The sequence below is a fragment of the Sus scrofa genome, chromosome 1 (genome assembly GCF_054392235.1).
Source record: "Sus scrofa isolate SSC_HxYL_T2T_F1_AM1 chromosome 1, Sscrofa_HxYL_maternal_Yorkshire_Landrace_v2.0, whole genome shotgun sequence".
Lineage (NCBI taxonomy): Eukaryota > Metazoa > Chordata > Mammalia > Artiodactyla > Suidae > Sus > Sus scrofa.
Genome location: NC_139383.1, coordinates 158977705 through 159002737, shown reverse-complemented (window position 1 = coordinate 159002737; position 25033 = coordinate 158977705). Strand labels below are relative to the sequence as shown.

Here is a 25033-nt window from a genome sequence, read left to right as displayed (position 1 = left end):
GGCCTCCATCCCCGGTTATCCACTGCAAAATATCCTTAGATAAGGTACACGCTCACCAGCTTGCAGGGAAAGAGAAGAAAGACAGACAAGAAAAGATGAGCGTGCAGTTGCAGACAGATTCCTGGAGGCTGTAAAACCTCAAAGAAGCTTGTACGATCCACAGTTCCCCAACACCTAAGTAGGTTGCCAGGCCAAGACTCTAGAAGGAACATCCATGGTGTGAGTCTGGTCCCAGATGGACCATGGCCAGCTGGCCAGAACAGCTGCTCCTGAATGGGCAGGAGGCCCCAGAGAGGGAAGACCACAAGCTTTCCTCAACGTCCAGGAAATGCTGAGCAGAATGATGAGGATATTCAAGGGCCAACTGACTCTTGCTAAGATTCTGCCACTCTCAGAGGAAGGGCAGTTGACTCAGAAACTTAATCAGTTACTAGAAACTGAAAGCTTTTCTATTTCTTGCCCAACAGTTTAGGAACCAAAAGTTGTACCTCGTACAAGTAATAGTTCACAGCAATGAAGCTGATGGAGGCAACTCGCCTTCACCAGTGAGTTTTACCTTTTTCATTTCTGGGCAGAACCATCTATATCCAATTCAAGTGTCCTTTGGCTGACCAGCCCAGTGCTCATAGACCATTATGTCCCGTTCTGCACACTTGAACTTCCAGACCCACATCATGTACTTGCTGTCTGTATCTACTGTGGTCAAGTGACTAGAGCAGAAAGTGTGGACACAGAGGGTCAAGGGTCACACCTGCATCAGAACACCAGCCCTCCTTGGAGTCCTGTTTTAATCCTCTTCCATGTCCATTTTTCCTTCACAAGTGGTTTTATTAATAGTTATGTCTAGGACTTAACCAGAGAATTGAACCATGTCACTGACAGTTCTCTGGGGAGAAGCAGTTTCCCAAAGACCTCCTGTCTCAGCCAAGAATTCTTGGAGCCAGGAAGGACAGCTCTTTCTCTCCTCTGAGCTCAGCTTTCGTTCCTTTTCAGCCAGGAGGCAGTGCTTCCCCAGGATGTGCTTCATGTGTGATGGATGGCCAGGCCACCTCCAAGATGGGGATGGAGAGAGAGTTCTAAGCAGTCATGATCTCTTAATATGTGCAATGAACGCACTGTTTCCCCTTTGGAAATGACACACGAGGTACCCAGGTGCACTGGGGAGAAGGAAAGGAGGTTGGAAATCTCCAGGAGAATCACTACTGAAAAACAGCTTGGAGCCGCTGGTCCTCACCAATGCTTTCTTCAGAAAATTATCCAGGTAAATCATGAAGCCAGACATGTGGATGATTTGTGTTGGTTGTTACATTGTTCTCCTCACGATCATTGTTATCCTTCAAGTCATCACTGCCTGTCCGTGTCCTCTTACGAGAATAATCGTCTGCACTGAGTTGGTAGGAAGTGAAGATTCATTTCTTCCTGGCTGGCCCATCAGTTACCAAGAGTGCTGGTCTTGCCTGGTCCAAGCATCCCCCCCACTACTTTCCTCCCACTCCCAGTGCCATCCAACCAATCACCTCAAACTTGGATTCAGCAATAATTCATCAGCCTCCCTCCAGCCCTGTCTTCACCCAATCTGCTTGGCTTTCCGTGCCTGGGTCACTCTCCTCTAATCCCTGCCTTATCTTACCACACATGTTTGCTTGCCATACGTAAATCAGGATTTCAGCATGCGACTCTCACGTCCCTTTATAAACTCTCTGTTCCAAGCAGACCAGCCAAGGTGCTCTCTCCTATAAGGTCACAGAGCAAACCCTGAGGAGGCTAAAGTGTCTCCAGTTGGCTCTCCCAGACAACTCATGGCCTGAGGCAAGAGAAAAATCCTCCACAGGCCTCAGAATCATAAGAATGGATGTTCTCTAACCCCTTTCCACTCCAGGCTGTAAGTCCCGCTTATGTACCTCTGCTCATACAAATTCTCTATCTGAATGTTCCCCTGCCTCAGTTTCCTCATCTATAAAATGGGTATCATAAAAGTGCCACCTTGAAAATTGATGAAACTTAAACAAAACTATTCCATTAAGCATGTAAGACAGTGCCTGGATCACAGTAGGTTCTTCGCAAATGATAGCTTTATTATTATTAAAGCTTGTTTTTGTTCTTGTTATTCTTATTATCCTTATTATTATTTTCTCATCATTACTTCCTTCAAACACTAGCCCACACCCACCACTTCCTGGAAGCTCCTATGACCTCTGTCATCCATGGTGCTCTCTCCCTTCTTAGGAACCAAGGCCATCTTCCTTCCACTTGAGACACATTCAAGTACACTCTTCAAGTACTATTTCCAGTGCTCTGATGTTATCTAACTGGTGCTGAAATCTCTAACTGGATCCTGGCAGGCACCTCAGGCCATCCTGCTTTGTAAGCACCATAGTACCTTCCTTGATGCTTCATCCATTGCTGCACATACTGGAAACTCAAGAGAATGCCAAGTGTCCTCCTGTGCCCAGGGAGGGGCACATCAGGTGAGCTGTGAGCTTGCTTTGGAAACCAAGAAATTGATGAGAGAGCGAGCAAAAGGCTCATGGACAATCACGCCCTGGCAGCTCTTCTGGATGGAGTGGCTCTGTGAGCAGGGGGTCCTCTTGGCTGCTGGAGCTGCTTATAGGAATTAACAAAGCCTGGAGACTTGGGGGAACTTCAGGTTTGGGGGCCGCCTTTAAATTCTGCACATTATTCATACTTTACCTTCTCTAACCAGTGAAGACTGTATCATTTGCCAATAGCCACTCATCTCAACATAGAATGTGCTTGAAAGAAAAAGGAGGGAGGGATAGACTAGAGCACAAGGATGGTGGTCATGGCTTGAGTTGAATGTGACTCAAACTCAGGGTGGCTCCTAATGGAAACATCAATCTTCAGAGAACAACCTCAGTCTCAGAAGAGACCCCTTCCAGGAAGAACTACCCACAGCAGCTGGTCAGCCAGGCTGGTTCTACTTCCCTGAGAAGATCAAATACACGGGCACAGGTGAACCATCCACCGAGAGCCTCTGATGAGTGGAGCCCAGTGCAGAGATGACAAGACTGCAGCCCAACGTTCTTTATCCATAAAAGTTGAACAAGAGCAGGCAGCTTCTTCTTTCCTTTACCTTGATTCTGCTTTAGCAGAAAGAGCCTAACACAAAAAACACCCGACACTAATATTCTCTATAAGCCACCAAAGGTCATTTGGAAAAACTGCAGCACAAAAAGGAAGGTGCCATTTGCTTCCTGGGACATCAGGGAGTAAACACCTTTAAGACAACACATGCCAGAGCCCATAGGTAAGAGTTAACCCAGGAGAAAGGCCCCTTCCTGAAGGTCTTCATTTTGGTCAATTTTCTGGCAGATCTTCCCAGAATGTCATGTCGCTACAGCAATCTTAGGAAGTCGGAAGCCTTAGTTCCTGAAAATAGAAATTGTCATCCCAACAACGATATTTTGTCACCATTGGTGGTCAGTTATACTAATAACACATTGCACTGGGAGTAAAAAGAGGACCCACTTTTCCACTATGGTGCGGGATTTTCTGAAACCCTGTCAGGAAAACAGAATAAACTTGTGATGTAGCTTTCCGGGGGAAAAGCCTTTGCCCATGGAACAAAAGCAAGTTTATGCGAAAACAACTCATGTGAGATCTCCTCAACCAGCAGAGCTAATTGTGGACCTTTCAGAGGAGCCGACACAGATATTCTGCAGACAGAATGTTCTCCATGGCACTGGAAGATCTCCTTGACAGTAAGATCAGTGGCTTGCAAAGGAGCCCTGTAGTCAGGATTTCTCAGCGTCAGGGCACCCTGGACATCTTGAACTGGGTGACTCCTGCCAGAGTGCCCTGCAGTTCATCAGCATCCCAGGCTTCTGCCCACCTCAGAGAGTAGCACCCCCTAGTAGTGACAACCAAACGTGTCCACAGAGGAGCAAAACGGGGCGCCTGCTAGGGACCACCACCCTAAACTCACAGGAAGGTCTCCCTCCTTGGTGACACAGCTCTCAGCCAATGTCTGTCACCTGACTAAAAGGACCAGCATCTTTTGCTACCATCACCCTTCAGCCTTGGGCAAAGGGGATGGAAAGGCTATATCCCCTTCTCGTCTTCCAAGAGACCTCCCAACAGAGCTCTGGATAAGCCAGGTGATCTCAGTGGGTCCAAGGCTCCTCATGTTTCCAGCATGGGATGTAGCCCAATGGCACTCGCTCCCGCCTAATGAATAACCGGTTCATCCTCCTCAGGGAACAAATCCTCCAGCTTTCGAAGGACACCCAGACAGGTTGCTTAATGATCATTGGGACATTGCGGCTGGGATTTTTTACATGAAACACATAAATATCCTGAGCCTGGGGGTTATTTCTCTCTAGTCCTTATGGTCTCTCTCATCTTAAAATAATTTACAGGAATTCTGCAACGATAGTAGGTCCAGGGTTGTTTTTCCTCACATCACTTTACAGAGATACTTATCAAAAGCCCAAACAAGGTGCCATAAATCGCTGGCTTCCCTGGTAGGCTCACAGCGTTCCGAGTCCCATGTGGTCCATCAAAGGGTCACTTGGTGAGAGGCCAAGCCGCCAGACGTCCTCCCTCACTGCTTTTTTAATTTCCTCTCTTCCTCCCTTTATTCTCAGAGATGCTACATCTTTAAATAAAAGGCCCTGCACAATTTTAAGGGGGAATTTCATTTTAAGTAAAATGTTCTTGATTTGAAAAAAGAGGGAAAAGATGAAAAGGGAGGGGGAAGAGGAGAAAAAGCTAAGCCCTTTCTTGATAACTTGCCTGGATTCTCGGCTAGGGCGCTGGCCAGGTTCCCACTCAGTTAGTCTGTGCAATCGATTACTTTCAGACACCTTGTCAATGGCAGCCCCACCAAACAAAAGGGGACGGGGACGGGCTCGGTGGCTGTTTTCCGGAGGCCTTGCCACTTCTAGGAGATGGGTTGCCACTGTCTTTGCTTGCAGGTTCTCCCCTCAGACAGCTGACATCTTCCAGGAGGACCACTCTTACCCCAGAGCATGCTCTGTGCACCACACCTCCCTGAGGCACCCTTTTATCTCCAGACTCCCTCCCCAGATACCCATAATCTATTGTACCCAGTGGCCAGAGACAGCCAGGCCCCTGAAGACAATTCCATCCCCTTGAACACCTGAGGCCCCGTTGACAGGAATCAAAAAAAGCATTCTGGCCAAAGATCACCGGGTCTAAATTCCATCTCCTTTGTTTGGATTTATGAACAATAAGGCATCTTGTGGCTGCCTGGAAAAGCAACGTGAAGCAGAGATGTTTTTCCTTCCTTTGACAAATGTCGCTGGACCAGGAACACTTGGTCCTCTCACTTCTGTGATCTTTGATGTTGTGACCCAGTGGGTGGATGAATCCAGGCATGGCTGTGATGGAATTTGGGGAGAGAACATTTTATTTTAACACACAAATTGATCCCACATGTGCGCTTGGGTGCTGTTTTTCAGCAGAGCACAGTTTCCCTGAGGACAAGCACCTGCATGAAGGTCCTTATCCTTGGTTCCGCTCTCACTGGAGCAGCATCTCTCTGTTTTCCCCTTTGAATTGGATGTGGGTGATAGTAGGCTCCAATCCTAATCTGAATCAGGTGCATAATATACACCTAGGGTAACACCTAGGTTACCCTAACCCTAACCCTAGGTTTTCCTTCAGTCCACAGCTTTGATTGTGTCCCCAGGCTAGGTCTCTCACACAGAGGACAGCCTGTCCCCAATTCATGGTTATGATATGACATGACTGCACCAAGGAGGGAATTTATGTCCAAAACTAATGTAGATATTTCCCCACCTGCTTGTTAAAACCCCATCAGTAGTTCCCAGAATTTTTGGCAGAGATAACATACTGATGTAAGCTTGAATTAAAACCCAAGAAAGTAATTATGAAGTGACTGGAAAATTCAACCTATAAAAAAAGGGGCACGAAGCAAGTGAAGGGAGAATCAGAGGGCATCATATCAAAATCCTACTTGTCTAATCTTCCTTATCATCACCAGTGATAAACTTAGCACCACAGTAGCTTCCTATTGCACTCAGCTCATCTTTTTCTTGGGACAAAATAAGTATGAATTCTATGTTTAAAAGTAGCTCATTTACAGAGTTCCCGCTGTGGCTCAGTGGGTTAAGAACCTGACATAGGTTCAATCCCTGGCCTCTCTCAGTGAGCTAAGGATCCATCATTGCCATGAACTGCAATGTAGGTGACAGATGCAGCTCGGATCCTGTGCTGCCATGGCTGTGGCATAGGCCTGCTGCTGCAGCTATGATTCAACCCCTGGCCCAGGAACTTCCATACGCCGCAGGTGCAGGCATAAAAAGAAATAAATAAAATAAAAATATCTCATTTACTCTTAGGAAGGAAAACATGAGATAGAAGGGGAGGTCTAGGCTTTACTGAGGGTGATATAGAAAGGGTGTTGACAAAAGGAAATGCTGAACATGAGAGCTGCTAGGACTGTTAACACAGAAATAGAGTCGAAAGCAATCAATCATCCTCAAAAATAACAGCAAAAGTCTTCTTGATTTAGAAGGTGGTCATTTCATCAGACCTTGTCTTTCCTCTTTTATTTAAGGCTCTCTAGCCTCATGCGTATCCAGATTCTTCCAAACCAGATGAAATCACTGGGATGCAACCTTTTTACAGGATTTAGGAAAACAGAAATGTTTTTAACTTCTGAAAAAAAATTTAACCCATTTTATTACTATCTGTTGTCAGTACATGTTATAAATTCTTTTTGAAAAACAAAAACAAAGGAAGCAGGAGGAATTAAGAAAACTGGGGGACAATGAGGAAGAAGTAATGAAGGAAAGGAGGAAAGAAGGAAGGGGGAGAGAAGAAAAAAAGAGGGAGGAGGGGGAGAGAAAAGGAGGGGAGAGGAAATCACCTTCTAAGCTGTTTACAAGGACAGAATTGTGTTGATCTGGAAGCAATGACACAAGGAACAGATAATGTAATAGCATGCTCTGCACTTTAAAAATTATTCTAGACACACTTCCAGAAAGGTGGACTAGACACACTTTTCACTGTTCCTCCTGCTAATGATGCCCAAAATCCCTGCACATGACCTGTAAACAAACATAAGAAAGCTGGAGAGAAGAAAGCAGACAAGCAGGACCTGGGACCCAAAGAAACACACAGTGGTACCATTTCTTAATTTTGTGTGTGTGTCTGTCTTGTATATACTAAACTCTGTACCAGGCTGGAGAGGCCAGGAACCCAGAAACACTCAGATGAAAAAAGAGGCCAAACATGCTTTTTTTCACTAGGCAAAAGGGCAGCTGAGTAAGAGTGAATACTTTTAACAAAACTCATTCTATTCCAGCCAAACACACAGAAAAAGCTATACCTACCCTTGTTCCCACCAGCAAATGGGGAGTTTAGATTTCCATAATCACTGAGCTATAACAAGCATCCCAACCTCTCATACAGTATTGTCAAAGGCCAGGTGGGGACCTAGATTTCCAGCCCACCTCAGCCACCCCTCCCCACCAGAGAGTATCAAAGGTGAATAGTAGAAACAAGATAGAAATAGTAGAAACTCCATAATGCCAGGGAAGGCCACGCAGAGAACAGTGACAAGGCACCCTGTCCTACCCAACCAGGTGTACCAGCAGAGGCCAAGTGGGGTGTCTGAGCTCCCCAACCCATTCAGCAGTGACAAGGGGCCCCTAGTTCCCCATCCTCCTATATCAATAGAGATTGAGTAGGAAACATAGACCTCCTTCCAACCTGGTATAACACATGGCACCCCTAGCCTCCCTTGCCCTGCCAGAGCAGCATTCAATGAGGCCTGCCAAACAGAAGATTTAAATATGATCCAGAGACTCATAATACAAAAAAAAAATCTAGATTTCAGTCAATAATCATGCATTATAGAAAGAACAAAAAAATTTCAGCTTTAATGAGAAAATACAATCAATAGACACCAACATCAAGATGATAGAGATGTTAGAATTATCTACAGCAAAGATTTTAATACAGTCATCATAAAACTACTTCAATGAGAAATCATAAACATTTTTGATAAAGGCAAGAGTAAAAAGTCTCAGCAAAGCAATAGAACATACAGAGAAAAACCAAGTGAACGTTTTAGAATTTAAAAAAAAAATAGTAACTGAAATTAAAAACTAAGTGAATAGAAGCAACAGAAGAATGGAAGGGATGAAGGAAAGAATCAGAGCACTGGAAGACAGAACATTAAAAATTATCTGAAAGACAGAAGTAGATTGGAAAAAAATCAACAACAAATATAGCCTTGTGGCTTGGAACAAAATATCTGTCTGAGAAGGAGAGGAAAAGTTAGAATTGAAAAAGTGTTCAAAGATTAATAATTAAAAATACCACAAATTTTGACAAAGACAGAATCATGAAGCAGAGAAAATCACAAATAAAATAACTTCAAAGAAATCTATGACCAGATACCTCATAGTCAAATTCTGAAAACTAAAGGAAAAAAAATCTTGAAGCAGCAAGAGTGGAATAACATCTCACCTAAAGCAGAAAGACAATTAGAATGATAGCATATTTCTGATAAGAAACCCTGGAGGCCAGAAGAACTGCCACAACATTTTTCAAGTTCTGAAAGAACAGAACTATCAATTCATCATTCTATATCCAAGAATGAAGGAGAAAATAAATATCCCTAGACAAAGGAAAACCAAGAGAATATACTGTCAGCAGAGCTAGCCTATGAGGATGGCTAAAGGAAGTTCTCTAAATAGAAAGAAATACTAAAAGAATGGATCCTGGAACATCAAGAAGGTAAGAAAAAACAATTTAAGGAGCAAAAATATGGATAAATACAATAGATTTTCCTTTTCTTCTTGAGTCTTCTAAATTATATATGACTGTTGAAACAAAAATAATAACATTGTATAATGTGGTTCTCAATGTAAATGGAAGAAATATTTAAGACAATTATATTATAAATCAGGGAGGACAAAGGACATAAAGGGAGGTACAATATTTACACTTCAATCAAGCTGGTAAAGTGACAACACCAGTAGACTAAGTTACATAAAAAATGTAGTAAATACCTACAGCAACCACTAAAAAGTCCATACAAAGAAATGTATTCAAAAACAATGCAGATAAATAAAATTCTTTGGAAAATTCACATTACCCATGGAAAGATAGGGAAAAGCAAACAGAGAAGAGCAAGAGAAAACAAAAAATAAAACGATAGACTTGCAACCTAACGCACTAAGGATTACTTTAAATGTAAATGGTCTAAGTATACTAATTAAGACTGAGATTTCCAGAGTGGATTAAAATATGTGGCTGAACCATATGATGTCAATAGCAAACTCACATCAACTGCAAGAATATAGGCAGGTTGAAAGTAAAAGAATGAAAAAAAAATGTGCCACGCAAAACCAGATCAAAAGAAAGCAGGACTGTCTATATTAAAACCACATAAAGTAAACTTAAGAACAAAGAAAATTATCAGGGACATTATACAATGATAAAGTATTGACCCACTAAGAAAAGATAGCAATCCTAAATGTGTATGTACCAAATAATAGAGTTGCAAAATGTGAAGTAACAGCTGATAGAATTGAAAGTAAGAATAGACAAATACAAAATTATAGTTGGAGATTTCATAACTCCAGTCTCAAAAATGGATAGAAAAACTCGAGAGAAAATCAACAGGAATATAGAGGAACTTAGCAACATCATCAAACAATAGAATCTAACTTACATTTCTAGAACACTCTACCCAACAACAAAATATACATTCTTTTCAAGTGCCCATAACCAAGATGGATCATATCCTGAGCCATAAAAAAATCTTGCCAAATTTTTAAAAATTTAAATTCTACAGCATATGTTTTCCAATTATACTCAAACTAGAAACTAGAATCAGATTAGAAATCAATAACAGAGCAATAACAAGAAAGATTCCAAACATTTGGAAACTAATCGCAAAACTGCCAAATAATCTATGGGTCAAAAAGAAAGTCTTGTCGTTCCACTGTGGTGCAGCAGAAACAAATCCAATTGGTATCCTTGAAGATGCAGATTCTATCCCTGGTCTTGCTCAGTGGATCAGGGATCCAGTGTTGCCGTGAGCTGTGGTGTAGGTCACAGACATGGCTCAGATCCTTCATTGCTATGGCTGTGTTGTAGGCCAGCAGTTGTAGCTCTGCTTCAACCCCTAGCCTGGGGACTTCCATACGCATGGGTGTAGCCCTAAAAAGAAAAAAAGGAAATCTGAAGGGAAATTTTTAAAATACATAGAATTATATGAAGGTGGAAATATATCAAAATTGGTGCAATGCTGCTAAAGCAGTACAATACATAGTATAAATGTATAGCACTAAATGCTTACACTAGAAAAGATAAAAATTCTTAAATCCATAAGCTAAGTACCTGTGTCAGAATCCAAAAAACCAAAGAGCAAAATAACCATAATCAAGCAGAAGGAAGGAAATAATAAAAACAAGAGTAGAAATTAATAAGATAAAAAGTAGAAAAACAATAGAGAAACTCAGTGAAACAAAGAGATAGTACTCTGAAAAGAGCAAGAAAAAATGACAATCCTCTTACAAGACTGAAAAGAAAAAGAAAAGGTATTCTTTTAAAATTACTAATATTATTAATGCAACATGCCTTTCACTATATAGACCCTACAGACCTATAAAGAATAAAGGAATATCATAAGTACTTCTACAATATAAATTTGACAACTCAGATGCAATGTCCAATTCCTCAAAAAGTATAAACACTACAGCTCATCCAGCATGAAATATAATTACTAACAAATTAAAGCTATTGAATTTCTTATTTGAAAATTCTTGTAAAAGATGTCTCCAATCCCAATTGATTTCTCTAGAGAAACCTACCACATTTAAGCAAGAATTCATACCAATACTACACAATTTCTCCTAGAAAATAGAAGAAGGAATAGTTTTCAATTAATTTTATGAAGTCAATTGCTTTGGTATCAATACCAGACAATGGTATTATATAAAAAAGAAGCTAGAGACCCATATTTTTCATGAAGATAGACATAAAAATTCTTAATAAAATGCTGGCGAATAGAATTCATGATGTACCTGGAAAAATTTTTTTAAAAAAGAATTCAGCAATTGTATTATCTGGTATTATATTCTATTATTATAAGTCAAATTAAGCAATTAGATTGATGGATGGGCAAATGCATGGATGGATGGATATATCTATGATGAACATTCTAAATGAGGAACATCTACAAAAAATCTAGAATTAACGTGATACTTAGTGGTGAGATACAGAATGAGTTCTCACCTAAGATTGGGAATAGAGCAAGAGTATCTGCTCTCACCACTGCTTTTCAACTCAGTATTGGAAGTTCTGGCTCAGACAGTCAAGACAAGGAAATAACAGACATGCAGACGGATATCTTTTCCTCCCGCCATCTCCGCGTGGCTAGTTCCCTGTCCTCTTTAGGGTCTCAGTTTATACACCACCTCCTTGCCCAACCTAAGTAGGTAAGCCCCTTCTGATACATTCTGACTCAGCCAGCTGCAAGTTTCTGTCATGAAACTTATCCTATATTGACCTCTTTTACTGCTTTCTCAAGTTTCTCTCCTCAGGAGCAGCTTTTACCCAGAGGACGGTCTGTGGTAATGGAAAGTTCTAGAACTGGGCTCTCCAACATGGTGGCCAGCACCCCCCGTGGCCATTGAGCTCTTTAAAACTTGGCTAGTGTACACATCCACACGTGGCTAGTGGCTTTGAATTCTGGACACAGGTGATCTAAAATCTCAGCTTTGCGCCCACAAATATGTTTTACTGACAATTATCACCGAGCAAAGCACAAAGTTGTTGTTCAGCAAATATTTTAAGTGAAAATGGAACCTCACTTTTTACTTGCATTTTTACTATACCAAGGTTGACCATCTTTTCACATATTCACTGATCATTGTTTATATTTCATTTTTCGATGGGCAGTCCATTTTCCTGTTTAGTTCTTGATTTTTTAAGCACTATTACTTACTAGGAAATTAATATATAAATATTTGACTATCAAAATATATTGCTACTATTTTCTGCTGATTGTAGTTGGTACTTTTATTGAGGCCTTTGCCATATGAAAGTTTTAAATGTGTATGTACGTATCAGTTTTATCAATCTATAATTTTATGGTTTCTGGGCATGAATTCTTCGTGAAATTCTTTAGTATTATACTTTGTAAAATGCTTTACGTTCCTTCTTATCCCAGCATAGTTCAGAAGAAGAGAAAATGCCATCCACAGGCTAGTGTTTCTAGTTACATTATGTTATTTTTTTCAGACGAGTAATACATTTCCACAAAACAAATGGTCAATAACAACTATGAGAAGTATATTAAAATTAATGCATACTGAGAATTGTACAAAGAAGAGTTTCTTCTTCACTGAATTACAATTTCATTCAGGGGCTGATTGGCTTGATATGTAATGAGAAAGGGAAAACTCTTTTAAGAAAGTCCATGCCCCAGTACAGGTGTTCAGAGCTGTGGCTTCAAGCAGGTGCTGATGGACAGATGCTGGCCTTGGAACCCCCATCTCAGTGACAGCCTGAAACAGTGCCTTTCAGAGTTGAAATAAAAGCCCAGCATCCAGCCTGCCTTGCTGAGCAGGTGAATCACGTGATCCCACATTCCAGTTTCTTTCTTCCTGCTAGGGAGATGCTCACCATGGCCCTCGACGACATGATCATAAAGCCCAGGAGGAAACCCCAGCTTCAGCACCAGCTGGGAGAGGATGAGCAGTCCTCGTGAACCAGCACCAAGGTCCCTGTGCCCAGACCCCAGGGCACTCTTGCAGGACAGGCAGCGCTCTGGGGCAGAGGCTCACTTCCTTACCGCACACCTGACGCCTTTCCCACCTCACCCACGGAGCTCCAGATAACTGTACTTCTCACTGGTGTTTAATAAGTTTCCCCACTGTTGTGACACCTGACAGGCACTGCCTATGTTGGTGGAGGATCCACGGCATGAGCAGTTCATTGTTGACGGTAACAAATCCTTGTCAGTTTCAGACTGACAATTTCTACTTATGTTAAATTGCAGGGTTAAAAAAAAAAAAAAAAAAGATAAAACACCCTCCCCTATGGTATTATGAAAAGAAATAAGGAAATATTTGATATGTGCTTTTACAGTTTTGAACAAAACCTCAAGCTTTAGCTTTCATATATTCTAAAAACAAAAAAAAAAGAATGAGAAGAAGAGAACTGACATTGCATCAGAGACTGACGGCCTCCTCGCAAGGTTTTCTCTTCACACAGACACACAAAGGCCTACATGTTACCTGTGAATGGAGATCCCATCACACCTAAATGAAAAAAAGAAAACTAGAACTCGTTACCAATAAAGTGAATTAGGAAAATGTTTCTGGCACCAAAAGTCTCTGCTTCTAAAAATGAACATAATTATAAGGGCTATAAACTTTTTAATCATTTCCTTGAGCATGTGCAAGCTCATACCTGGTGAATCTCTTCCATGGGAAACACTAGCCCTCTTCCTAATGGCACATTTTCTTAATGGCTTTGCCGTTCCTGAGTTCTTTTCATTGCATTGTTACTTGCTATAACCAACCTGAGTTAACATTGCACTTAAACATATGGAGAGGATTTTCTCCATCACATCCATTCTCTCCACCTGCAGGGGAATGAGTTCAAAAGGAAGGAAATCCATTGGATCCAAAGTTCCTTGGAGCACATTTAAAACTCAAACTGGGGAGTTCCCATTGTGGCTCAGTAGTAACAAACCCAATTAGCATCCATGAGGACATAGGTTCGATCTCTGGCCTCACTCAGTGGGTTAAGGATCCGTCGTGGCCGTGAGCTATGATGTAGGTCGCAGACAAGGCTCGGATCCCACGTGGCTCTGGCTGTGGTATAGGCCAGCAGCTGTAGCTCCAATTCCACCCCTATCTTGGGGACTTCCATATGCTGCAGGTGCAGCCCTAAAAAGAAAAAAGCAACTGAAACTGGAAGAAAGGGATGAGATACAGCAGCCTGCTAGAACAAATAGCTCTCTGAATGTGAATGAGAAATATCTCCCTTCTCCTGAAACAATATACTGTAAAGATATATAGGAAAGTTAGATACCCACAGTCCTGGACTGAAAGAGAAATGCTAGGGGCTCTGGATGCCCAGCCCCGAGCAGCCCTTCCAAAAGTGCAGGAAAAGTGACCTCCTGGAGCCAACTCGGCCACCATCTCTCCCGAGACAAGATGCCCATCCTGAGAGGCGTGTTTTGCAAATATCCTGACAACCCCAAGCCAACTCCATAACACGTTTTTTGTTTTGTTTTGTTTTGTTTTTTGCATTAATAACCTGGCCCTATTGCCAATGACACATTAACTAATTACATACCCATTTACTTAAATGTTACCAAGTGACTCTATGGGAAAAGAATGTGAAAAAGAATGGATGTGCGTATCTATGTCTAACTGAATCACTTTGTGGTGCAGCAGAAGTTAACAACATTGCAAATCAACTCTACGTCCATAAAATTTTTAAAAATGAAAAAAAAAATGGCACCATGTGGCTGTCCAACCTTATTAAAGGTGGCACAAAACTGAGGAATACTATGGGCAGCATCCTTGAAGCTCATGAGACCAACACTCTAGTCCCTGCCCCAGATCTAGAAACGAAAAAAGCCAAGGTCAGAGCAGAACCTTCTCAGGGTCACACTCTGAGTCCCTGTGAAACCCTAAATCTTGACTCAGTTTCTAAAAACAAGGTCTCCCAACCCAGTGGGGTCATTATCCCATGACAGGGTATGGTAAGTCCTGTTAGAGAGAAAACAGAAATATTTGAAAGGTCTTGGGAGGGTCTTATTTCTCAAATGGAAAGGGAAGATTTAACATTCTTTAAGACTGCTAGTCAACTACGGGCAAAACTATATTAAATGATGAAGTGGGAACAGGGACTGTGAAAAAATCCACAGGTAGGAAAAAAAAACAAACTTTTTTTTAAAACAAATTACTGTAGATCTCAAAGCATTAGAATTATTATTTTCCTTTCATATCCTTGGATCCTTCTTGGATTCTGGGTCCTATTCCAATGTTAGCTTTACTAGCATGTTTTATTGAGGCCAAATGAGCATCTAAACTGGAATTAAAGCTCACCTTTGTTCTGCAGACTCAAACTCCCAGATGTCACTTAGGTGTTGAACCATTTTAACACTCAAGAGCACTTCACACCAGAAAAACACATCCATTTACCAAGAGGTGGAAACCTCCAACTTCTAAACCCTCATCCGTATTGGCTACGAGAAAGGGATTTTTCCATCTGCCCTGCCTCCTCTCTCACCCCCTACCCCCTTGCGTGTCTCTTGTTCCTTGTGTCATCCTGAGCACGAGGACCAGTGTCTTCCTACCATATCCTCATCCCTCCAGCACTGTTACCTTCTTTAAGTTCAGCCCCCCGGACAGGAAGACAGAGATAAATCTTGTTTCCTGTGGGTTGTCACATCCCCAGGCGAGCTGGGGCCTTCCAGGGCAGTCTCTGGGCACTGAAGTGCCAAGACTCACCAGGCTGAATACAGGGTTCCATTTCATCTTGGCAGAGTCAGGGACTTTCCACAGACAAATTAACTTTGTTTCATCTCATCTTGACACCATAATGTCTTTTCCATACACCTGCTCTGACATTTTCATGGCATCATTGCATCCCAATCAACCAAGGAGGGAATTCGCCTCGTTACACCAAACATTCTGAAAAGGGTGGGTGATTTTTCAAATCAAACAATCTCTTCCCCGTATGCCTCTTTGGAGAGATAACATTTGAGATGGAACAAACACCCTGCAAATTTAAAAGTCTGAAATATGCCTATTTGATGACAACCTATTTACAATGTGTACCCTGCACAGTTGCACTCACATTTGTATAAATGGAAAACTTTTAGAAAGTAAATCAAATCCAGGATTTTCCTAGAAATTTTCCCATGTTTCAGCACTTTAAAAGTAAGACCTTGGAGTTCCCACTGTGGCTCAGTGGTAATGAACCCACCCAGTATCCATGAGGACATGGATTCGATCCCTGGCCTCCATCAGTGGGTTAAGAATCCAGGATTGCTGTGAACTGTGGTGTAGGTCACACAAGCGGCTCAGATCTGGCATTACTGTGGCTGTGGTGTAGGCCTGCAGCTACAGCTCCAATTTGACCCCTAGTCTGGGAACTTCCATGTACCACGGGTGTGGCCTTAAAAAGAAAAATAAGTAAATAATTAAAAGTAAGAAATACCTCTAGATTGACATTCCTGAAATTTCATATTATAGTAATTATTAGTGTTGTAGTTAATGCTAATGATGATATTCTTTGGTTTTGAAGTGATTTCACATACCTCTTACCACGTATATCACAATAAATTCCAGCACAATTATTACTGGCTTGAATTTACAGGAAAAAAACTGACACCAGGAGATGGTGCCTGGAGTTTTGAAGGCACCAAATTTAACTAACAATGGTGAGTGAAGAAGGATAAAATTTCAATCTTTTGACTTCCAAACCATCCTACCTCACTGTGGGAACACCATTCTTGGTGACTGCATGGGGTTATTTCTAATTGTCTCTAAAATGATTTTTTAAATCCTTGAGTTATTGCTTTATTTTTAAATCAGTGTCACTTTGTAATCCCAGCTAATCTAAATCCATGTGTGGACTACATGCAGATAATTGAATGTATAGAAAGGCCCACTCTGGATATTCTATTTTATTTTGGGAGCCACACCTTGGCATGTGGAAGTTCCAGGTTCAGGGACCAAATCAGCACCACAGCAGCAACCTGAGTCACAGAAGTGACAATGTTGGATCCTTAACCCCCCGAGCCACCAGGGAACTCCTTCTTTTATTTTATTTTTATTCTTTGTCAAATAATGTTGCTACAGAATAGGAGAGTAAGGAAAAGCTTCTTAAAGGAAGTCTCAAACTGTGGTGCCCCCTGTGTGTATTGGCCAGGAAACCTCTCCGGTTTACCAATAAAGAAAAATGTAAAGCAAATGTAACAGAAATTATTTTTTTCCGTGTAAAATCCAGTTCTTTAGTTTTCCAGTGCAAAAATGCAGTTTTAATGTAACCTGAAACTAGTGTTTCTCTGTCTAGAACACCCAGTTATTTTCCACTTTCTCCTCATCCATCTCTAATACTTCTATTCATCCTGCAAGACCTTAGCCAAATGCCCCTTTTTCCTATTAAGTCTTCCAGATAAAAGTAATAATTATTAACCTTGTATGTATCCCTTTCTGCCAAACACATTAACTATTATACTTAATTCAATTTATGGATCTCTGTGTTTGTGTCAATTTCCCATTCTTTCCACTCCCAAAATGGCCCATGAAATCTTCCATGGCAGGAATCACATGCTGTGATTTTTTTTTTTTTTTGCTCTTTTGTCTTTTTTTAGGGCTACACCCATGGCATATGGAGGTTCCCAGGCTAGGAGGTCCAATCAGAGCTGTAGCTGCCAGCCTACGCCACAGCCACAGCAACGTGGGATCTGAGCTGCGTCTGCAAACTACACCACAGCTCATGGTCACACCGGATCCTTAACCCACTGCACAAGGCCAGGGATCAAATTGCATCCTCATGGATGCTAGTCGGGTTTGTTAACCACTGAGCCACGACAGGAACTCCATATGCTATGATTTTTAAATTTCTAGCGATTAGCACGTAGAAATCCTTATTCTGTTATATAGCAGCCTCCCAAAGCAAACCACAATGCTTCTCCCCTTCCAAATGATCTCCCCAGCTCTATACCATGCAGGAAAAAAAAAAATACAAAGTCAAGGTATATCCAACTCAATTCAACAGATATGGATTTATGCATCTAGTTGAACCATGCAGGGTGATCCACAGACCTTCATTTACCAACACCTTTTGCTAATAGTAGGATCATGTTTATGCAACTTAGAAAATATTTTAAGATATTTACCTATTTTGAAAACAGGTTCACATGGGTACATCTGCAGTTTAAATAGATAGAATCCAAGAGCAAGAGGTGAATTCACTCTTCAAAGATCATTCCAACTTTAGTTTCTTCTCCAAGCCCAATTAGTGGCATTTTCTGGAGTTTAAGGTATTAACACTCACAAGGGGAATGTGCATGGGGAATTTAACTTCGCTTTGCTTATAACCCCTTTCAGGTCTGTTTGCTCTACTGAGCTGTTAATTCCTCACACCTCTGGTAGTTCTAACGGGTGTAAAGTTGATAGAATTAATGATATTTTTGTGGTGTCTATGCATGGTTTAGCCTTCTCAAACTTTGCTATAAATAGCAAAGAGCTGAAGGGAGAATGATTTTTTTTTTTCCCAAAAACAAAAGACTAGACTTTTTTGATTACGGGCACTTAAGCCACTGAGATCATGGACCATTCTGCCTAATTCCAGTGAGATTATTCGTGTGGGCAATGGGTTTGGGGTGTCTGGAATTACCCTCAAACCTACGTAGCTTGCATCTTGCTGAGCACGTAATGGGAAAGTTGGTCTTTAGCTGATGTCACAGATGACATCAAGTGTAACCAATTCAAAAAATGTGCCAGTCCAGCCCAGTCCCCCAAGGGTACCTAATGAGCACCCGACAAAGTGTCATGATCTATACAGCAAGGTCCTCATGGCTTCGGTCATCAGCGAGACCCCTTTTCCTCCTTGACCCCCTTTTGTTAGAAGCCTGAGCATCCGTTTCCCCAGGAGCAAGCCCACCAGAGAGTCAGAGATCCAGCCTTCCCTCCAGCCCCCATCATGTACTTTGATGCTCTGGTAGGACCACAACCCCAGAGAAAGGAAAAAAGCCAGCTTCCCAGGCATGAGAGCAGCAGCAGACAAACACCAGGCCACAGACAACTGATCAAACCGCACCTGAGTTCCAACTTGCCGCAAAGCAGTGGCCGTCAGGCTTCTCACTGGTACCACAGTGTCCATTTTCACGCATCTGAGCCATAATCTAGGTTTTTTAATTCCAGAGACTTGGCAGGGGATGACATTTGGCTCCTCAGCAAGGTGAGCATCTCCATGTGCGCACTCATAAAACATCAAATGAGAAACACACATGGAGGGAAAGACAAAGTGAGCAGCTGGAGATGAATGTTTCAAACTCAACACAAAGGAGTTCCCATTGTGGTGCAGCAGAAACGAATCCAAATAGGAACCATGAGGTTGTGGGTTCGATCCCTGGCCTCACTCAGTGGGTTAAGGACCCGGTGTTGCCCTGAGCTGTGGTATAGGTTGAAGACATGGCTTGGATCCCAAGTTGCTGTGGCTGTGGTATAGGCTGGCAGCTGTAGCTCTGATTCAATGCCTAGCCTGGGAACCTTCATATGCCTCAGGTGTTGCCCTAAAAAGCAAAAAGAAAACAAACAAAAAAACAACAACAAAAAAACCCTCAATGCTCTTAGAGCATCCCTAAGCATTCTTGTTGACCCTGCCATGAAGAAGCGCTCCCCCCCACTCCAGACTTGTACCAACCCAGCCCTCTGTCCAGGGCAAGGGCTGGGCTTCCTGGTCATATTGAATGAACAAAACAATGGAAGTGGGATGAACTGTGGCCCCATCCCCTCATTCCTCAATGTAGAAGGATGCAGGCCTCAGTGGTTGCCAATCTGCCCAGCTGTGGACCACTTCCTGTTCAGTATTCCACAGAAAATGCACATTCCTTCTCTCTGGCTGCTGTTTATCCAAAATCTCATCAATGTCTTGGGACGTCCAGGCATCAAACCTGTTCAATCGCACATAAATATCAGTTTGTCGTCAACTTGTTTGGGCTGAATACTTCTCAAGTGAAGGGGGGCATTTGTTTCTTCAGCCCACCCCCTCCCCAGACCACAGCCTCCTCCCAGATATCTGCTGGTGAGTCCAGAAATGTGCCCAGCTGCCAGCCCCCCTGTCCTGGCTGCTTCATGAGCCGCGAATCAGGTGGTGATCAGTGCATCCTAAAGACTGTGAATCAGGATGCTGCACAGAGCAACGCCGTCCATTATGGTTCTTCCATCTTGAAGACTGACAAGGCAAGGTCGCTGCCCTGGAATAACTCCTCCGATAATTGGCACGTGGTCATTATTCAGATTCTTCGTTGGATGTTGTTGTTCAGCCAAGAGCCGGGCTGCAAAGGGAACATGAGAGAGAGACAGAAAGAGGCCAGATTTGGAAAGCATCTCACACCCTAACTGTGGGCAGCTTTGCACGGAGATATTCTGGAGCCCTAGGAGGTAAACAAGGCCTAAGTCCCCTGCTTTGGGAAGATAAGTGCTGGGGGATCTGCCAGCTAAAGGCACACTGCTGAAATTTGATTGAAAACTTTGCGATGTGAAGACCAAAAATCACAAGAAGGAGGCAGGCAGCATTTAATCTTCTGTTGGATGACAATTCAAGATACACTGATAGAGATCCCTTCCTCCTGATATACCAGTCAATACTGTAGATGCTAGATATTCACATCTATCTACAGACCCTGCAGAAAGGCGGCGGGCAGAGGGTGGAGGGGGTTGTGTGCAGACCAAGGCATGCCTGGTTGTCAGCCTGCTCTCAGTTCCTTGCTAGGGAAGGCCACAATTTATGGTATTACGTCATTATTCTAAGACCCCAAAACCTCCAAACACTTTGAGGCAGAACATTCAAATCATGCACAAATGCACACCTCAGCTCTGACCTTTGTCCATTTCAGATGATACATGTTAATCAGTCCTGAAAATGGAGTGGAGAACGGTCTGAAAGAAATCTCTCCTCCTCAAGGAAAGGCAAATTTTCAGGCAGGGAGATTTCTTGTTAGTTTCTGCTTAAAATTCTTGTTGTTTTATTTTTTAGAATGCACAGTCAGGAACATACACACAAACACTCACAAAAGAACCAGAGACATGGCTATTTTAGCCAAAGGACTAGAATACACACGCCTGTGGTGAATAAGACAAGGGAAGGATGTGACTGGAGTTTTCTGCTGTGGGCACGCACGTGTAAGCCAGCGTGTGTCTGCACCTTCCAGGTTGGTGCCAGCTACTGCGGGCACATTTATTGTTGTACTTACTTGAAGGAAATTTGAGAAGATATCTTGGAACATGGTTTCCTGAATGGATTTTATTTATTAAATAATTCACCAGGTTCCTCTCCAGGAAAATTTTCCGACTGAAACAGAAAGAAAGCCAAGAAAGCAAAATATTTCCGGCAAGGCGGGGCTCTGAAATATCTTTGCTTTGGATTCTGTACTAGGGAAAACTCTGTCGCATCGGTCATTTCTGTTGGAAACTATCCATTTAAGTTCCCTCTTTTGTAGATATTTTGCTTTCCCCTAAATATCCGTGCTTGCTGGGAGAAAAATATATTTGGGGTTGTTTCTTTGAGAGCTTCTTGCTATCTGCCTCCACCTGCTGGAAAGAATCAGGCTTTTTTGTTAAGTGCAGCCACAGCCCTGTACACTGAGGAATGTCTATTTTCATATAGATGTCATAAACATAGAGAATAGATATTTACCTGTAAACATCATGTGTAAATTAAATATTATGTGTAGACCTACCACAAAATTAGGTAATCAAAGTATTTTTTTCTCTTTCTCGGTCACACCAACGGCATAGGGAGGTTTCTGGAGCCAGGGATTGAATCTGAGCTGCAGCTGTGGCAATGCTCAATCCTTAACCCACTGCATGGGGCCAAGGATAGAACCTGTACTCAGCAGTGACCCAAGTCACCACAGAGACAAGACCAGATTCTTAACCCCCTGCACCACGGCAGGAACTCCTCTAGATATTTTATTAAACGTGGTTTGGATCAAAAAGAACTTCATTTTAGGGAAAACAGAGATTATGTTGATGCAAGTGATCCTGAGTATTTATCGAAACTTCACAAATTAAAGATGGAATATGAAGTCATGGCATTAAACTTATGCACGTTAACAAATACCTACTTCTCAAGGGGCCGTGTGTCATTTTTATTAGCAGCTGGAAAAGAAGCTGCGTGTTGTTCCACACGGATTGCCTGTTTTACACAACAGCACATTCTGACGGGTATCCATGGTCCCTGGCACGTGTATAAATTCTAAGAATTCATATAATTTACCTGATAGATCAGGAGCCATTACAGTCTGCTGTGTAAATTCATATTTTGGCACTCTTTAAAAAGTGGATTATTATTGACCCAATAGACCATAACAGCTCCAAAGAAGCCATTACTGTGTGTTGTGTAAATCCTTCAGGGCGTGTGTTTTATTGACCCTTTGGAGGCATCAGGGCCTGTCCTGTCAGTCCAGCTGCCATGTACATGGACCAAATGCATGTGCCTCGGAAATTGAAGCCGTAGTCAAATTACCCTTGTCCTCATCCAAGAAACCACAGTGTAAAACTGAATATTTCTACTGTCGTTTCTTTCTCTCCCTTCAGAATTCCATTTCCCTGTCTTTATCCAGAGGTTAGAAATTGGACTTGTGGATAAGACAGTGGTCATTCAATTTCAAAATGTAAAAAAGAAAGGGAAAGAAAGCATGGAGAACACTGAAGGTAATTTTTATTTGCTTTGCATGAAAACAACGTCTCAAGGACTGCAGGAATTCGCCAGCTCCAGGAGGTTGGCAAAGACAGTGAGGTTCCTCTACTTGGAGCTTTTTGGAACCCAGAGCAGATCTTTGTTCTGTTGTCGACATGCTAATTTTGCTTTCTCCACTTGCTCATTGTCCTCTCCTTACATTAAAAAGAAAATGGACACAGGAATATTTTGCCAGGAAAAAGTCTTAGTTATTTGCCCCTTCAGAAAAAATCAAATGAGATACCAAAGGCTGAGGGCTTTGATTCGTTCCTGGGCCACTGATAGGTCTGGGTTAAGCCATCCTCATGCCCTCACAGCACAGACCAGAGCCTCTGAGGTGATGATTAGCTGTTTGTTATTCTACTTCCTGATATCGCCAGAACTACGCAAAGCAGTGTGGATTCCCAGTCTTCAGACACAGGAGATATGCTAGGAATGGAGCTAGGAGCAGATGGACAGGCTGGTACCCACAGGAGATGAGGCCCATGTCTCTGGGTGGACATGCTTCCCTTCTGGCCTGGAGGAAAAGGCTGGTTTGCTTTTGAAGGTGGAGAGACAACCATGGTTTCAAACAGACCATCAGCAACCAGATCTGCTAAAGAGACCAAGATTTCCTCATATAATAGGAAAAAAAATAATGGAAGGGGGCATTAGGTGCTATGAAACTTTATTCTTGCCCTGAGAAAGAATGAACACACACATTTTCACACTTTTTTCCAGCTGTAATTGTTCTCATTGATAGTTTAAAATTCTAAAGGTGGGACTTCCCTTCGTGGCACAGCGGAAACCAATCCAACTAGGAACTATGATGATGCAGGTTCTACCCCTGGCCTCGCTCAGTGGGTTAAGGATCCCAAGTTGCCTTGAGCTGTGGTGTAGGTCACAGGCGCGGCTCGGATCCCGCATTGCTGTGGCTCTGGCATAGACCAGCAGCTATAGCTCCAGTTAGACCCCTAGCCTGGGAACCTCCATAGGCCGCTGGTGTGGCCCTAAAAGGCATAAAATAAAATAAAATCCTGAAGGTGAACAGATTACAAAAGGAGGACAGAGAGAGCCACCTGGGGGAGTTGGCTGTTGGGTTCTCCACCAAGTCAGAGGAACAGACAGATCCTCCAGAACTGCAGATGGAAGAAATCTCTGGTGAGAGCCTCTTGGGAAAATCCTATTTATTTTCCTTTTGCAAATATGTGCCAACTACTGCATTGCACAGCGTGCATGCTCCAGAGGAACGAGCAGAGCCCTGCTTCCAGATGCCATGGGTAAAACGCGAGCCCAGGCACAGCCATGCAAGTCCCAGATGGTCACCTGCCTTCCTCTGGGGAGGATTCATTTGAACTTGCCCCAGAGAGTTGGCTCCGTCCCCTGGGGGTCTCCAAGGGTCGTGTCACACAAACAGCTGAAGGAAGATTATTGTGCACCTCGCGAGGGAACCCCAGCCCCTCTTGGCACCCCCACACACACACCCAGGCCTGTTCAGCTGGCAGCTCAGGCAGGAGAGGGTTAACGCTGGGCTCCTGCCTGTCAGGGACCTGCAGAAAAAGATCAGCTGCCGCAGGAATGCGTTAACCCTCCCAAACTATCCAGAGACCCAGAAAGCACAGCCAGCCCTACCGCATCCCTGACTCACATATTCAGGACACACACACACACACACACACACACACACACACACACACACGCATGGCTCATTTTGCCTCCCGATCCCTCTGCCTCTTGCCCTGATTTGAATAGGAAGTTCTACTTCCAAATGCAGTGTTTTCTTTCTAACAGGGCTGTTTTTGTAATCTGGCATGCCAAGTTGCTGCCTTTTTAAAAAATATTTTCACACACACACACCACCAGCGTAGCGACCCCACATGCTGGTGGTCCTGCTTCTTGCCAAGGGACTCCCTGGGTAAATGCTGCCCTGAGAGAGAAAATATCCTCCGTTTGCAGGTCTGGCCAGCGTGGCCCTGGCCGGGGCAGGGCCAAGGTCACGGGTGGGCCTGCAGGACCAGGTTCTCAGCTTGGCTGGCTGCAGGCTCCTCATCCAAGTGAACACAGCACTCGGAGCTCACAAGGATAAATATTTACTCACCTGTTTAATACCAGAAAGCAAAATTCCACTTCAGAAGAAGAGGGTGGAAACTGGAGCTTAATTATTTGAAATAACATGGAACTCTGGGAGAATTAACATTTTTTTAACGATTCCTTTTCTTTCCCTGTTGTTCATTTGAAATCAGGTCTGGCTCGCATGCAAGGAAATTGGCACCTCTGTCACCAACGGGCTTTGGTGTCTTGGGCAAAGTTAAGATTCCTTCCTGGACAGCTGAATAAAAGAGTTACAGACCCAGAAATAAAGTCAGGGTCCTGAAGGCAGTTACATCACACACATTTCTAAGGGACTGTGTGCCCAGGATGTTCCTGCAGCTCACGCCCACCCTCAGTACTCGATGGCTGTGTTTGTACAATCAGTAAGTCATATTCCTACCAGTGCACTAATTATAGGGGCAATGGTGCATATAATAAAAAGCTGATGCCCATCACTGCTCTGGAAACAAGGGTTGGGCTCACTCCTGGCCTGTGG

At 42.9% G+C, this 25033-nt stretch overlaps 1 long non-coding RNA gene across 2 annotated transcripts; it reads right to left on the bottom strand.

The window, feature by feature from the left end:
* Positions 1-15778: 15778 nt before the first annotated feature.
* On the bottom strand, positions 15779-24803 carry LOC146406818 (uncharacterized). Of its 2 annotated transcripts, none has more exons than XR_014832108.1 (3): positions 20981-23426; positions 17452-20062; positions 15779-16121 (listed from the first exon to the last, which is right to left on the bottom strand). It is a non-coding gene; the product is annotated as an uncharacterized LOC146406818 (long non-coding RNA). The 2 variants fall into 2 exon arrangements; XR_014832103.1 differs by lacking the exon at positions 15779-16121 and adding an exon at positions 24545-24803 and having other exon boundaries at positions 17767-20062; positions 20981-21078.
* Positions 24804-25033: the final 230 nt, after the last annotated feature.